Genomic DNA, 17,922 nt, shown 5'->3' on the forward strand with positions numbered 1-17,922 from the left:
AAACATTAATATTAATTACTATAAGCTATATATCCATGGTTTGGTCAAACTAGGGTTCAAGGTGGTTTTGCGTCGCACACGCGTTCGCATTGTACTACATGAGTGCAAGCCTTAACCCCAAAAGTGAATAACATAGGTCCGTTATATATAAACCAACTCCTTACCATTTGATGTGAGACTAAAGTCCTGGTGACAAAAAAACATATGATAAATATATATAATTATATTAAAATGATAATGATACACGACTGCCAACTTAAGGTTGCTCGATTGGTAAGACCAATACGTCTTAGTGAAGAGGTCGTGTGTTCGACTATTGCTAATGGAAATGTGTAATTCCCCATCCCGTATATATAAAAAAGCTCCCTTCTACAAAAAAAGAGAACAATATACGACTCTAGTGTTAAACAATGTTCAACAAATTGTGCATAAAAATGAGTACTCATGCCCTAAGATATGGAACCTAGCTAGGCTAGCTTCTTGTGTTTGTGTTCTAGATTTCCATTCCAGAGAATACAAATTCATTGCCTTTACCATTAAAGGGTTGCTCATTTGGCAATGACCAACACCTTCTAGTGAAGAGGTCATGGGTTTGACTCTCTCCCTCATGGTACATGTAATAATGCCTCTAAACCCTACTTCCACAGAAAAACGAAAAAAGAAAGATAACCAGATCCATTGCCTTTCTATTTCTCAAGTAGCATTCAAAGTGCATATGAGTACAACATGCAGAACCGCAAATTGAATTTCCAATTTTGTAGTAATGTTCCAAAAGTGCACCTTCAATTTGGGACAAAACTTGCCTGCTGCTGCTCGTTCACTGAGAAATCCCATGGTATATATAACTCCTTCAAAGGTTGAAAAAGGGAATGTTTGGTTTCTTGAATAATTCCAACATTTTAATCATTAGCCACGCAAAAACCACCAAAAGATTTGATGCTTCTTTGTTAAGGTGCACTTCTCTCTCTCTCCAAAATAGGTTTTTAGTTTTCCTTCCGTTTTGTTGAGTAGGAATGGCAGGTTTTATTATAACATCAGCTCCTAACAGATGAATCCAATGATTTGTTTGGGGCTGATAACTGCAATTATCTATTTTCTAGCTATTTTGGGTAGATTAAGAAATCAATTTGGATGTTTCCTATCCTCTATCTTGGTTAGATTAATATACCATACCTTCACTGACTTCTAGCCCAAAAAAAAAAAGGACTCAAGTGTACATACTACTACTTCTTCCTTTCTTGTCTTTACCAATTTTCTTTCTCTTTACAGTTTTCTTTTAACAACTTTTTGTTATGTCTATACGGTTTTCAACTAAATTAGGAAGTGATGTTGTCATGTTGACACTTTTCATCTTGGAGAACGTAGGATATAACTGGTAGGCCTTCAGATTCTAGAGTTTTGCCACGGGGGGCCGCGCCCGCCCCGGGGGGTGATTCCCTCGGGGCCGGGGCGGCCCTTCTTATTAATTACATAAAAGCTCCCCTGAGAATGTAGTCGTGGTGCGCGCAAGCTGACCCGGATTAACCTCAGATCCAAAAAAAGAAAAAGAGTTTATGCACACATTGCATCAATCCAAAATGTGGTACAATAGATCATTAGAATTGTATTTGGATTTGCTTGAGCTTAAGTCTCCAAATTATTACTAACCAAAGAAAGGAAAATTTGCAAAGATGGAAGCTTTGAAAGAATCAAAGAATGGTATAGGCAAGGGGCAAGAAGGTGATGATTCTCATCTTTTGGAGCCTCTCTTGGAAGTCCCTTCTAATAGTAACAATGGTGAAAATGAATAAGAATCAGACATTGGAGAAGATAATCTAACTCCTTATGCAATTGCCAATCTTCTTAGTAGTTTTACTTTCTCTTGGATGAACCCTTTGCTTGCACTCGGATATAGAAAAATATTGGACCTCAAAGATGTACCCCAACTTGCCCAGTCTTGATCATGCCAATAGGGCCTTTTTTTTTTTTGGTAAAACATTCCAATAGGGCCTTTACTCTTGTTAGAAATGAACTTGAATGATTCTAGTCATCAGGTAAGCATACTCAAGCTAGTGAAGGTATTGGTCCACTTAGTATGGAAAGAAATTATATGGATGACTCTATTTTCCATTGTATCCACATTGGCTTCATATGTTGGACCATATATTATTGGTGCTTTTGTTGAATATCTCAATAGCCCTTTTCAAGAGAAAAGTAAAGGCTATACTTTAGTGGTTATTTGCTTTCTTTCAAAACTATTAAAGTGCCTTTCAGATAGGCACTTGTTCTTTCAATTGTGGACGATGTCAATTAGGGTTTGTGCTACCTTATTTGCTATAATTTATAAGAAGGGTCTCAAGCTTTCAAGCCAATCAAAGCAAGAACACACTAGTGGGGAGAACATTAATTTGATAATTGTTGATATTGAGAGGATTTCTTTTTCAATTGGTACTTGCATGATATATGGAGGGTCCCTCTTCAAGTTGTTCTATTATTGTCTATCTTATACAAGAGCCTTAGGCTTGCTTCTTTTGTTGCATTTTTTGCTGCAATGATTTTTATGCTAGTTACATTCCACTAGGAAAGCTACAAGAGAAATTTCAAGGGGAATTAATGGATCCAAAGGATCAAAGGATGAAGATGACATCTGAGGCTTTCAGGAATATAAAGATTCTTAAGTTTCAAGGTTGGGAGATGAAGTTTTTGACTAAAATAATTAAGCTTAGAAACTTCAAAGTAAAATGGATAAAGAAGTTACTTTACACTACAACAATAATTGCTTTTGTCATCTATTTAAAGTAATTTTTTTGTAAGCTCTAAATCCTAAACTTTCTATGACGAAGGTGATTATAGAAAAGACAATGTGCTCATGGTGGTTTAAGTAAACAGGGTGTATAATTAATACACATTGATTGTTGCATATTTCTTTTGCATAAAATTATTACTATTTGATGTTACTTATCATAATAAAAAATTGATAGTATCTTGCTTCTTAAAGTAGTAAATTTTGTTGAAGATGTATAATTGAAAATATTTAATTGAAATCATCTGAATATCTTGTGACATAAGTATTTACTGGAATTTTTTAGCTTAAAAATAATAATTTATGTTACCCATCAAAAAGAGTTTTTATTTTCTGATAATCTTATCTTAGTGAGAATATACTAACTTTTTTTACCTAAATTGAAGTCTCTCAACTTAGTTTTGCAAGAATTATTTGCCCTTTTATTTGATAGGTTATGAAAGACGGAGGGATTACTCAAAGCGGAAAATACAAAGAAATTCTCAATCTGGAATCTGACTTTATGGATTTAATGAATGCACATAAGAAAGCTTTGAATGATCTTAAATATGTTGAGCGTGAAGACGCTTTAGTTAATTTAATTAATGGTTAGGAAAATAGCAATATACTATGTAGTGAAAATTCTATCTAAAATTATGAAGAAAGGAAATCTATAAACGAAAAAAATAGACAACTTGTTCAAGAAGAAGAGTGACAGAAAGGTGGAGTAAGTTTCTCAGTTTACTATGAGTATGTCACTACTACGTATAAATGGGCTTTTGTACTACTAATATTTCTAGTATAGATTTCTTTTCAAGTTCTCCAAATAATTGGTAGTTACTGGATTAGGATGCTATGCTTTGGTTATGAGGTCTTAGTTTTGAGTTCCTGTACAGGGGACAATTTCATGTGATCAAAGTTTTTCCTTAGACGTGAAGTGTAAACTTGTGTAGTTTCAAGAGTTTTCTCGTTATAAGAAATAAATAATAGTAAAAATAATAAAATCATATATCATAAAAACAAAAAAGTAAATTGTCATAAAATGATAAATTAAATAAAATATTTAAATTAGTTAATTATTAGTTTATAAATAATTGACATTTAAGGTCATGTTGAGGACTTGTTTAACTTGATTGTTATTCCCTTTCAGAATTATTTAGTGCAATCTTTTGGATCTTTATTTCTAATTTTAATGGAATAATTACTGTTGCCCCTCTGTAGTTTGATTTTATTACTAATAAAATCTTGTTCTTTACGAAATTATATTGCCCCCTTCCTTATAACTGCCCCCTTCCTTATAACGGTGTTAAGTAGCCGTTAAGTTTGAATATGTACTCATTAAAATTAAGAAATCAAAGACAATACTACCTCATTTATAAAAACCATATTAAATGTCAATTTTATCATAAACTTCATTTATTTTGAATTAAAGAAATGGGCAAAATTCAAATTCGATTTGGTTTCCTACCTTCACTAAACTTCTTGTATTTTGAATTAAAGAAATGGGCAAAATCCAAATCCAATTTGGTTTCCCACCTTCACTAAACTTAATTTATTTTGGCGTATTTGTGGAATTTCTATGTTTTTCATTATTTATTTTGAGTGTTCTTGAAATGTATTTATTTATTTTTTTGAGTGAAAGAAAGGACAAGGGTTTGAGGCTACGTAGGGAGAGAGACTCTAAAATGAGCACATATCTTTTAATCCCACATCGGCCAAGTATTAGAAGAGAGAAAGGAGAGTAGAATATAAATAAGGGAAAGAAAAACGGGAAAACATACTTACCTGGACGGGGTCAATGGCTGATCAAGAAGGGCCATGGCCTAGGTTGGTGACCTCCATTGCACTTGGGAAGGGTGCCTGCCTAACATCTCCCCAAGTGGGAGAGTGTACGTCATAATTTGTGGCGAGGGGGGTACGCGTCGCCGCGGCCCCTACCAATTTCTTATACAATGTTTTACTGATAGTTTAGAAGTGATTTAGAATTTAATCTCATGCATGTAGGAATCTGGACAAATGAACAGATTGATTATGTTGTTTGATTCTAACGGCAACATTACTTGCTGAAAGTTACAAATTGACATAATAGTTCAGTTTTTGTTCCATGTTTTAGCAGTGGATATGACATTGGTACAAATAACGTTTCAGAATAATACCTTCATCAAAAGGAACAAGGAAGTAGAATGAGTTCCAATCAAGCCATATAGTGCACCCCTTTGATGGCGTCAAAAACAATTGTTGCTTAAAACTTTTGCTCCATAGATGTTTCTTCCATGATGGCTTTGAGTTCCTATCTAGTTCATAAAGATCCCCAGATGATCTGCACAAAAAGATCTCCTATTATATTTTTTTTTCCTTCACTAAGAATTTATTCTAGAAAAGGGAGATAACTTATTGTAAATACTACATCAGGTTTGATGGTGGCAGCATCAGCTATGGCTGCAACATTGGCACCAGGGGGCTTGCCATGATATATTCACCTGTTCAACAAAATCATCTTCAAATTCCAAGCAGTTCCTCAGCTCTATGCTTGAACTAGAATCTTAAAATTGTGCACTAGCAAATAATTCTGTTACCTCCAAGGCTCAACTTCAGTAAGTTCCAACAATGATCCATTCATTGTGGAGAAGTAGACTTTCTTGGAAAGAAACCATATAACAAAAACATTGATCAAAGAGTTGCCACTATGCTTCAGTATCCATTTTGCAAGTTCGTTGTTACAGGTAGTTCCTACAAAGGATCAGACTAATGACGTATATAATACTTGAATTCTCAATGTAGATGCTTCATGGTTGGTTCTCATCCTTCAGAGACTACAAGTGTAATAGGAGCATCTGTCGACAAAAGGATCACCCTAAGATGATCATCTTATGGCTATTGAGAACAAATCAAATCATATGGTTCTATTTTGCAATCTTTCTAACTTGCTCCTACGGAACCAAGGTCAAAAAGATTGAAAAAATCAGTCATCCACAACCAGTGATGAAGGATTCCTCGAAAAGTTAAGATTAGTAATCATTTTTAAAAATCGAATAGATTTTTAATGGGACAAATATACTAACAAAATACAATTAATTATAAAAAGAACATAAATACAAATTAGACAAATGTGTTCCCATTCCCTTTTACTATCATTTTTTTCTTTTTTTTCTTTTCATAGTACTTTTTACACCACCCATAAATATGAAAGAGGACTAGAAAAGAGGACAATGCCTCTACTTTATTAATAGTATATAAAAAAAAACAATTAAATATAGCACAAAGATTATGCCCTAAAATATCAATTCAAAGTCTATATACAAACCAAATAAAAGAGAAGTTATCATATGCCGACCGATCTGTCATTTTTTTTTTTGCCGACCGATCTGTCGTTGTTTTTGCCGACCGATCTGCCGTTGTTTTTGCCGACCGATCTGCCGTTGTTTTTGCCGACCGATTTGTTGCTGACCGATTTGCCGTTTTTTTTTTGACCAAGGTTTTTTTGCCGATCGATTTGCCATTTTTTGTGACCTTGCAAATTGTAAGTTCTTCGTGCTGACATAGACAATAAAAGCAAGTGTTAAAGAATATAAAAAGTTAATTAATATGAAAAAAATTATAAAAAATTAATGATTAATAAATTAATTCACTTACCTCTCTTAATTTATATTCATTCATGGTCCAAGAGGTGTTTTTAGAATTTTTATGATTTCTATTGGAATCTCTGAACATTTTATAAGCAAATTGTCTTTTGTAGCCAATAACCGTCTTTTGGTTGTCCCGGATAACTACCTTTGAATTGCTCATCCGTTTCCAAAATCCGTTTCCAGCTCCACGCTCTGGTCTGCTACTCTTTTCCCATAACTTTTTGGGATGCACGAAGAAGTAGAGAGATTTGTTAGGATGAGTACCTTCGTTAATGGTTTCAGCACCTAATGAAAGAAAACCCAAATGATTAAGTTAATAATCCCGTAAATAAAAATATAAGCAGTGGCTACCGATGGTAGAAGAAAAAACAATATTTAGTACCAGGCAGTAACCATGGTTCCATGGCATAGACGTCAAAATCCCTAACTGCATCAGATGGGAGCATTCTGCCACTCAATCTACCAGCCAGAAAACACAGGAGCAGTTGTTGGTCAGATGGACGGAATCGAAACTCACATGGCAATCCCATCTCTCCTTCAAATATGATTGGCAGCGTTGTGGATACTGATGGTTCAGTTGTAACTACCTCCATGTTGCAATGGTTGCTGATCATCGGAGAAGAAATAATGTTTGCTGATCCTTCTTCGTTGAAGAGACCCATCTCTTCTTCTTCTGGTTGAGTCTCCATTATTGGGTGTTCAAGTTCAGTAAGAGTACAACTCATGACTCTTCCGGCCGAATCGATTTCCTCAAGGCTAATACCAGAATCATAATCTAAAAGATAGAGCGTATTAATGTTGCTGTTCATTGGAGAAGATGCATCAGTAAGGCACCCACCGTCGAGTGGAAGTGGATCCATCTCTTCTTGTACGTGTAGCTGGCTAAAACTTCTTGTGAGATCAATGGTAACTTCTTGATTTCTTGTGCTCATTGGAGAAGTCTTCATACTATATCCTCTTCTGTTCACTGAATCTAAAACCAGAAATCTTCTTGTTTCGCTGAAAGTAAGAAAGAAAGAAAAAAGAAAAAAAAAATCAAGGGAAACAAAAAGTGTTCTCAGGATAACCTAGCTGCTGCTGCAGTGCCTCAAGGAAACGTTGCTGGAGACTGGTTACTAAGAAGAGCTGAATCACCCAGAGGAGTTGAAACCAAGAGCCACGATCGATGATACGAGAGATAATGGAATGAGAATTTCAAACATATTTATAGGATTGAGACGAGGAAAACAATCCTTATACGAAACTGATTTGAAGTCTTAATTGTGTTTCTGGTTTCTCTTACGACTCTTTCGTTAGACTCTGACTCCGACTCCAACTCTCATTCAATAGGAACGTACAAAAGGCAAATTCATAAAAACAAATTCTCCTCTTATGCATTAATAAAACTAAAAAAAGAGGAGTACCTGAGGAGTGGCTGAGTTGGCTGAGTTAGGGCAAACTTGTTGGTCATCCATCCTTAACGTAAAAGGGTTTTTAGGCATTTTATATTTAAATGAAATTTTTATGGAGGAGAGGGGTGTTTGGCATGATGTATATGTTGTTTTATGATGGTGAATCGTATGAATGAGTTAAAAGTTTGTGGCTTTTTTTTTAAGAATAAAACGAATTGTAGTTATTTTTTTCTCCACAATTAATTAAGGATGATATTATAAGTTGACAAAATGGTAAATAAGTAAAGGACAACTTGACACAAAATAAATAAAGGACAACTTGCATATGTTGACCTATCTGCATTTTTTCTTAATTTTACATATTGTAAGTTCTTCGTGCTGTTGCATAGACAATAAAAACCAAATGGTAAGAATATTAAAAGTTAATTAATATAAAAAAATTATAAAAAAACTAATGATTAATACTTCATTTACCTCTCTCTTAACTTGTACTCGTACATGATCCAAGAGGTGTTTTTAGAATTTTTATAATTTCTACTGGACATTTTATAGGTAAGTTGTTTTTTTGATAAGTAGGTTGCTTACCTTGATAGGTAAGTTTTATGTATTTATAAATAAACATGGCTGTTGTACAAAATTCGTTTATAATATTCAAATTTGAATTCAAATTTAAAAAAACTTGAATTCAAAAATCAACGTAACTATCTCATCGTAGAATATTCGTTTTGCGCTCTTTCCTTATAAGCCTCTGAAGAGCTCTTGTTATAGTTTCTTTCTTGCGCTCTAATCTTTATAAGCTTCTGAATTTTACGCGCTCTTTTCTTGCTTTCTTATCTTTATAACTTCTGAATTCAAAACTCAAATTCCTCTCCATAGTTTTGAGGGGATTAAATTAAACAGGAATCTTAATCCCCACTTAACATATGAAGTTAAGACCGCAAAATAGGAAAATACAAAATGTGCGTTGGAAAATCCGACGGATTAAAAACAAGGGCAAATTTGTAAACTCATATCCTGATTCTAATCTGACCGATTTGGTCTTTTTTTTCTTTTTTATTATTTTGTTCCTATTGCATTAATAAAACTAAAAAACTACAAATTAAATTATCTAGTTTTTTTTAAAATTAGATAATTATGTCACAATTCTAGAGTCCAATACACGAGTGCAGATGTCAAAAGCAAGAAATTCTCCATTCTTGCAAGTCATTTTTCCTTATTGAGTTATTGCTTTCCTTCTTTCTAGAAATCCAATAATTAGTTTGAATGATGTGATGGCGTGAGGATAGAAGAATTTATATTTCTCATTTATAAAGGACCAATAGTTTGTGAAATATGTGGTGTGAAAAAAAAAAATTATGTGTAAATTGAACAAATATATCCAATGAAAATTTAATTTTGAGGTCTCTGTGTTTTTAAAATATAAAGTGGGGTGTCAGTACTTTAAGACTTCCATTTTGGGGTGTCAGTGCAATTTATTTTTTTTATTTTATGTGTTGAAGGCATGGTTCTTGAAAACCCAAATAGACACCAAATAGGTCTTAAAGTTTCATGTTTTCCAAACGACTACTTTTGGGCCCCAAATTGTTTGTAGGTCTAGTGTTGTTGTTTTGGATGTTTTTGCATATATATGAGGGTTTTTTTTTTTGTCATTTTCATTGAACTAAAGTTTTTCACTTGTAACTATTCATAGTCTCCGAATAAGTCAAGAGGGGATAGAGGAATTTCTAGGCTTGTAGCCTATTTATCTTTATCTTTGTAGTGAAACACCACATTTGGTAAGTCGTAGATGTAGCCTTTGAGTGAACCACCTAAAATCTTATCTTGTGTGCATGCATTCGTGTAAGCTTTATAGCAACTGGCAGACGTTTTGTTGAAACTTGTTGAGGAATCTGCCTTCGGAGCTGAAACGTACTAGAGGTACTTTCTTTAAGGTATTTAAACACCCCAAAGTGTACAATACGGACTCCAATTGTGTCTTCACTTCAAGATCCGTCAGCCCAAACCTTTAAGGTTGCACCCCAGAAATGTTATTTAAGGTGTAATTAGGTTATGTTCCCTGGTTAATAGAATAACAATATGGAGATAGAGAAAGAGTAGGAGGAAATTCGGTGTAAAGAATGAACTCGAAAATAAGTTTAAATAGAACCCTAAAGGCTGTGGGTGAAAGGGTAAGATCACCCTCGGAGGGAACAGCCAACTCCCATAAGAAGATACCAACCACCGACCCCAAAAGGAAAGTGCTTCTCTAATGACATTTCCACGTTTTTATCTAGTTATGGGCTTTCCGGATTAGGTCCTATGACAAATAGGCCTTCTGGATCAAGGCCTATGATCCACAACCCAAGTCCCAAGTCATATAGAAAAAGTAATATTAATTCATATAAATATATATAACCATGGAGTTATAACAGAAAGGTCGCGCACACAAGATTCAATCCTAACCACAAAGAATATTACATAGTCCCAAATAAACGAGATAATCGCTCCCCAATGAGAACTAAAGTTCTTTAAAAACTATAAAATAAAAATTAGGATTCATGTTGGAATTTATTAATATAATTAATAAATTAAATGTCCAAGGGCAATGGAAACCACTACTAGCACAAATAGGGTTAATATGGAACACCTCAAAGGAGTGTATACATTACGAGTCGAAAGGGGGCCCCACCTCCCCCTCCAAGAAATGCGGAAGGAAAACCAGGAAGGTTCCCCGCCAGATCATTATTCCATCTTTTCCACACGGCATTGGGGGGAAATACCTATTCCTTGTGATTGTAGAAATCCCGGTAGAGATTTGGTGGTGGAACAAGAACGGGTCCATACCCCCGAATATTTCATAAAGGAAAAGATACGAGGAATCTTCCCCCTCAATTAACGAATTGATATATATGAAGTATTACCAATAATTCAAATATATATTTATATAAAAATATAAAATAATATTAATTAGATTTTAAACATATTTACAATACGTTTAGTTTAGACCATCTAAACTTTGCGATGATCGAAAGGGGTTTCTTGGATTTTTTTTTATTGTTTTCCCCACACTATTTTTTCTAACAACAATGATAAAAGTACTCAATATAAGCCAAACACGTAATTCACCATAATTAATAGAGGCCAAACATGTAAAAGTTACAAGAAATTCTTCAGCTTCCCAACATGTAAAATGTAAATGAAATATCACATTCAAAAGTGGTTTTTTCTTTTTTATTTTGTCTTATAACATCTATATATATTATCGTCAAACCCTATCTTTGAAAACTATTCTTGACAACTACACTGGCACCAATCAGTGGATAAATGGTTAAGTTCAACACAATCGTGCACACACTTTTTGATACATGGATGGACCAATGTAGATATCAAGAAGAACCCAGTATTTCGTGAAGGAACTTCACCTTCTTGTAAGCATTCTTCTTTACTTTGATATTGCTTTCCTTCTTTCTTAAAAATTCAAGAACTCAGTTTTGATGATGTGATGGCGTGAGGATGGAAGAATTGGCATGTGTCATTTATAAAGGATCAATAGTTTCGAAATGTATTGTGTGGAAAAAATTAAGACAACCATAATGAAAATAATCCCAATTTGAGGCTTTCAATGGTTTAGGTGGGATAAGATCTCTGAGGCAGTAATTGAAAGTTGAAAAACTTTTAGTACCATCCTTGAGTCACCCACTAATACTAACGTCACCACTTGAGTTATCCAATTTGCCAGTCAGATCCCCTATTACTAACACTGTTAGTCTCAGTTAGTTTATATTTATCAATTTTTTAATTATTAACCCATATTTTATTTTTTGAATAAATTTCAATTATTCTTTTGAAAAAAAAATTAATGGTACTCCAAAATGGATTTTTGCACAAAACACATCGAAGGGAGAAGCGGGTGGAGAGAGATTTTAAAAAATAAAAGTTCGTAAAAAATGAGAATGAAAATTAATACAAAAAAGACTCTTGTTGTCACATCCACCTAACCGGTATCCATTCACTCAAGGGAGTGATCCACAGCCCAACAAATCAGGTCTCAGACAATCATAAACAAATCCATATAATAGACTAATTATGAGTAGGAATAAATTAATGTTATATATATAATTTAGAAATAAATCAAGTATCAAGGATCTCAAGGATCTCAAACTAAGTCAAAGTGCAGAAGTGATGACATGACTAAAGTAATCAAACTAGAAAGAACAAACTAAGTCAAAATCTAACTCTTCTAATGTTTCACCTTTTTCTCTAAATGTTTTACACTTCTAACTTAGGGTTGGAGTCTAGCTCGTAGTCCCACCGGCGAATGAGGCACCTTCTGTTATTGTTGATTGGAGCCATAATAGTACTTCACACTGGTACTGGGATCATACCATGAGTCACAACCAGTTCCCATTGTTTCCTCAAGCTGTATAATCAAAGAGAAAAATCTCCGAACTTGTGCTTGAGATTTCTTCTTCACCTACATAGACATCTAAAAACAACATTTTTTTTTCCGAAGGGTGAGCTCAAAAGAACTCAGTGAGTAGTTCACAAACATATAGCCATAATCATAGTTTAAGTCAAAACATCATGTAGTGCAACATGACATGAAGTGAAATGCAACAATTTTACTAAACTCTAAGTAATGCTAGTCTCCATATGATAGACATGCATTAGGATAGAACTCCAACCTCCTCTAGGTAGGTCTTGTCACTCTAATCTCTCATAGGTTGGTTACCGGTATTGAGATCCCAGGTAAAGGGTAAAGGCATCCCTCTGGACTATCACCATGGCTGGGGTTTAGTTCACCATTCTCTCACTACATTATTGGCATGAGTACTGGTGCATGTCAATGATGTACCTAGCCCAATGCAAGTCAACTACTCAGTCACTTCAACCTAGGTCTAGATACATCCCCTCATGCATCTCACACTCTTGGTTCAGTATCCCCTATGGCTCCAACCAACTCAAACTACATCTCCTCTTAACCCTATTAGTCATCCACATATAATGGGCGGAAAGCTCTCATGTCCTCTCACAGGTTGGTTACCGGTATTGTAGCGTCCATGAGCCCAAGCCTATTATGTGCAACCCTACCAATGAATGGCTCCCACAATATGGTTGTGACCTCTCATGTTTTGATTAGCTGTCTTGAGCACCCACTACCCCACACATTGCTGTCACGAGTCACTTGGCATCAATACTCACGCCGATAGGGTGTGATATGACGGGGTGTCTAACTATACTCTTCTAGACCTCCTAGTTATGGCAAACAATAACTGTGAAAAGTAATGGCATCATTAGAGGAGCAGTGTCCCATACCACCTCCGTTGATATTATAAGCTAGGAGCACCTCAAATAGGTATTCCCCAATTCACAATCACAACAACAACCACCTCACACAAAGAAGTGAAAGGTTCAAATCACATTCAGAATCCACATTCCAAGTCAAGTCCATAATGCCTCAAGTTTAATCCATACATCAATATCATCATCAATCATCATGTATTCTGTAATTTCATAACATAATCATCGTTCCTAAGTCTTATAACAACAATATGTATATCAATATGCAAGTTTCAAATCGAATAAGAAAGAGACAATGGTTATATGCCTATGAACGTCCTCACCTTGCAATCGATTTGCAACTCCACAAAGACAATCAAAAGGTATGTTCATGCTTCCCAAAAAGTCCTAATAACATGCTAGTTCAAGGTTAGAAATAACCCTAGAGTTCTTATATCGAAAAGAGAAACAAAACTCAAAATCACAGGAAGTGGTTGGTTGGGTGGGTTGTCTGGGGCGACTAGGGCAGTTGACCAGGGGGTACTGGTCAATTGGGCTAGTTGCTCAAGGCGACTAGGTCAAGCAACTAGTCTCTGAGTACGAACGAAATTGACTCAAATGGATAGTAGGCTTCCCGATTGGGTTCTAAACCATTTCCAAAATACATAGAAAATTATGAAATAATAATAGAACATGATCTATCATTAAGCATCAATCAACACAAAAGATATGAAAACCTAACGAGTCCTAGGTTGGGTCTTTTTAGAAATCAACCCAAAAGAACACGGGTGAACTAGAATGAATGGGGATCCACTCTAGGGTAAAGAGAAAGGATGAACTAGGTTAATACAGTAACTAGAAGCCTTCCACTAGGTCTAGTTAGTAGAAAAAAACAACGGCGAAAGAAAGCTAGAAGAATGGAGATGAGTATTAACCTTAGAGAAGAATAATTGCCGCACATAAAGCTTTTGGTAGAACCCCACATTGCCTTTCACCTTTGCGGAACACTCTCTAACAAGCTCCTTGGTGTCCTTTGACGACTATGGATCATAATGACACGTTTTAGAATCAAAACACATTAAATAGGGCCCCAAAAATCAAAATCCCGATTTTGCCATTTTTTCACCTAGAACCTTGGAATTTAGTTCCAAAAGTAGAATGAAGGCCCCAGAAAGCCATGGCTCTACCCTAGCTCCTAACCTACATTCCAAAAGGATCTTATACCTGATTTTTGGAACCTTCCTCATGTGTCATCAATGAACACTTGATCCATCCACCAAATCCATCAGTGTTCGAGTTAGTTCTCCTTCCAAACTCTGACAGAACTCCCAACTCAACATCATCTCCATCAACTTCCATTGGTTTGAACTCCAATCCAATGGTCTCTCTCTGGATGCACAATTGGCTTCTACTTGCACTCCGAGTTATGGACTAACAATATGGATTTCCGGATTTAGATCATGGGGGATTTCACACTTGTCATTTGGTTTTTTTTTCTTTTTCCAACTTGAAACATCATGCTCACATACATGTATATTAATAGGTAGAATACGTCACAATTGTTTTGTTTTAGGATCCAAAATTCATTATTATTTAATATGTTAGAGGTATAAGTCTTAAACAACTAGATAGACACCTAACCAACAAATAGGTCTAGTTTTTGGAAGGCTAGTTTAGGCTTCTTTTTCTAATTTATATTTATTTTTGTGACCCATTTATGAATAATCAATTTTTTTTTGGTAGAAAGCAAATTTATTGAGGATCATCCGATGCAGCATTAGAAAGAATCACAAAGCCAAGGAGGGGAAAGTAGCCATATAGTGGCATCCTCAACCAACTGAGCCTTCCGGGCTAGAAGATCCACTAAAGTATTGCCGTCTCTAGTAACAAAATAGATAAATACAATCATCAAATGATGATGCAAAATAAATAATGTCTTGAACTATAGGGGTAATACTCAATGGAGGGGCAAGCTAGGATTTTCCCTAAACAGCAGTTCACGAGCTCTAATTTATCTAATTCAAACACCACCAAGCGCTAGTCCTCTTGGATTGCATAAAACATTGTCATATGGAGTCCTAGGGCCTCACCCACCAAAGTTGAATTAAACTTAACCGGATCTGTATAGCCAATAGAATCACACCTGTATGATCACGAGCGACCATACCAAGACCACACCAAGCACCCTCATCAGCAAAGGAGGCATTAGAATTAAGTTTCATCCATCCCAATTGAGGAGGTTCCCATTGCAGAAGTAGAACCTCAACCTTATTTTGGCTTGATGATCAAAATGGAAGGACACCATGAATGTGTTCATTAGCTTCACTTTTGCTATTGTTGCCACCTACATTGGAGACCAAGATTTTCTACCAAAATAATGTCATTCCTAGCCACCCATAGTTGCCAACAGATAAAGAGAGATGCACCTAGAATTCATCTTTCTCATACCTATCCTTCATCAAGATGTGCTGAAAATTGAAAACTCATTCATGAACTCTAGGCTCGACCAAAGGTGGGATATAAGAGAGATTGCTAGCAAACCACGTTGCCCTTGGCAAAAGCACACCCTAAAATAATGTGGTTGAAGGACTCAATCAGAAAACCACAATGAACACATGAAGGATCCACATGAAAGTGTCTCTTTGCCATCGCCTCACCCAAAGCTAAATCACCTACGCAATCCCACCATTAAATTGTCTAACTTTTGGTATAGGTTAATAGGTTATGAGTGATAAACAATTTTGGTCCAATTACTACTAGACATAATATATTATATAAGAAAAACTAGGTTTGGTACCATTGGATGGATAATATATTATGCATCATTAGTTTAGTTTTCTATTTACCTTGTAAAGTATACATCAACTTTAGTTTTGGTTTTGACTTGCTTTTATTGAATTGGGTTAGTTTTGATGGTCCTAAAATATTGTTAATGTGGAGATGAGAGCAATGTGGTGGGTACAAAGAAACAAACACAAGGTTTTGTTCTAATTTATTATAACTCTATATTTTTACCCCTACATGTTCATTAAATCTGCATTAAAAAAAAAAAAGTAACAATTTATGGTGATAAATCATAATAGCTTCTGATCTACTTATGAATTTATGTTTAAATCAATTTATTTCAACCCTTCCAAATCTAAAGATCATAGGGCTGAGGACCTCTTCATACTGTTACAGCATTGAGAGGAAAGAAAAAGTGAAATACATAAGGCTCCAATTGCGGAAATCCAGGGAATAGTGGTGGAGGAGCAGCGACTCGAATGACAAAGGAGAGCTGGTCTTGTGGTAAACATGGGTCATAAATCATACCAAATACATCTATTTAAGTTTATGATTCAAAAAATTATACATTTAAACTATACCGAAAATAACCCTGTTTAATACAAGATTAATTAGAGTCAATAGAAATAATCTGAACCAATCCAGCCTGATTCAATCAGATCAATATCAATTAGGGTAGGCTTGAGCTAGGCTGAACTCATCAGGATAGTGTTGGTTGAGACTCTTTAATTTAACCCTTAATCAAGATTAAGGTTAGTTTGAACAAAAGTTTAAAGTATCCCATGATACCATATGATACTAGTCGATATGTATCCATATTTGACCCAATCGATACGATACATTTTGATACGTCTCTCAATTAGATTACACTAAAATACATTAGCTAGAGCGATACAATACTTGATCTAACGATACCGATACTTTAAATTTTGGTTTAAACTGAACTAAAGTTCTAAACCTTGGTTTGAAACTTAGATTTGGTAAGACTCGACCTAACTCAGGTCATGTCTCGCCCCTATCAACCATAAAATATACCTTTTGACATTTCTATATTAGCAAGTAACTCTACTCAACCATCGAACAAACACTTGATTTGATAGCTGACCCCATAGAGAACAAAGATGGAAGACCTTAATAAATTCTGAACACAAGTGTTTGTAATTGAACGTACCCGATAGTCAATCTTGAAAATGTCAAGTCATGGCTACCGACCAAAACAACATAACCACTTCAACTGGTGACTTCTTTTCCACAACTATGAGAACAACCCTTTTCATATCATGAACTTTTACTACTAATCATTCTTGCTTAGGGTTTAATTTATTATATTATGATTAAATCTTTTTTTCTTTGAATTGAAAATTTGCTTTTCTCAAAACGTCATCACATACCTCATTATTACGCACGCATTTGTCTCATTAAATTTTGGTTTTAGATAAACTTAATCATACAAGTAATTAGAGAAGCTATTTGAACTTTATTCCTTCTAGTTTAATTTCTATTTCTTTGTTTCTCATTAAAAGAAAGAACAAAAAAAAAAAAAAAAACAAAAATTTTGTCAAATTTGTAGGCTATAGGAGAAATTTTTTTGTGGTGATAGATGGATTAGGATCCGTAGACTTAGGGGATGAGAGGAGAAAATTTTGAAGGATAGAGGTTTGAACTCAAGATCTTCTTTGTTTTACTATTCGTGTATCTCTATATAAAAAACTATCACCATTGTGTAGAAGTACTTACAAGACTACCACCACCGTGTAAAAGCACATCCACATTTTGCAGATGAATTTTGGTTGATTCGTTTTCTACTCTTAGATGGGTCCCACTTAAAATATCTAGATGAGTTGGGATCCTCTACTTGTATGTAACAATAAAGAATCATGCTTTTCTCATAATGTATCGTACATTTAGGAGAGAGCTCCATTTCTGTATACACCGATAATTAAGTAAATCAGAGGTAAGCCCCCTCCTCCAAAAATGGTTGATTTAGGAGTATGAGAGGAACACAATACTATCACTCGACAAGTATAGAATGCGAATTCTGACCAAATCAACAGTAAAGATTGAATGATTCAGCTAACTCCACCTAAAATTAAATTCAAAT

At 34.9% G+C, this 17,922-nt stretch overlaps 1 non-coding gene across 1 annotated transcript; it reads left to right on the forward strand.

The window, feature by feature from the left end:
- The first annotated feature begins 4,538 nt into the window (after positions 1–4,538).
- On the forward strand, positions 4,539–4,698 carry LOC149001764 (U1 spliceosomal RNA). The gene has a single exon (XR_016170602.1). It is a non-coding gene; the product is annotated as a U1 spliceosomal RNA (small nuclear RNA).
- The last annotated feature ends 13,224 nt before the right edge of the window (positions 4,699–17,922 follow it).

Source organism: Hakea prostrata, chromosome 10 (assembly GCF_041222555.1).
Source record: "Hakea prostrata isolate BN-2017 chromosome 10, UWA_Hpros_2, whole genome shotgun sequence".
NCBI classification, from domain to species: Eukaryota; Viridiplantae; Streptophyta; class Magnoliopsida; order Proteales; family Proteaceae; genus Hakea; species Hakea prostrata.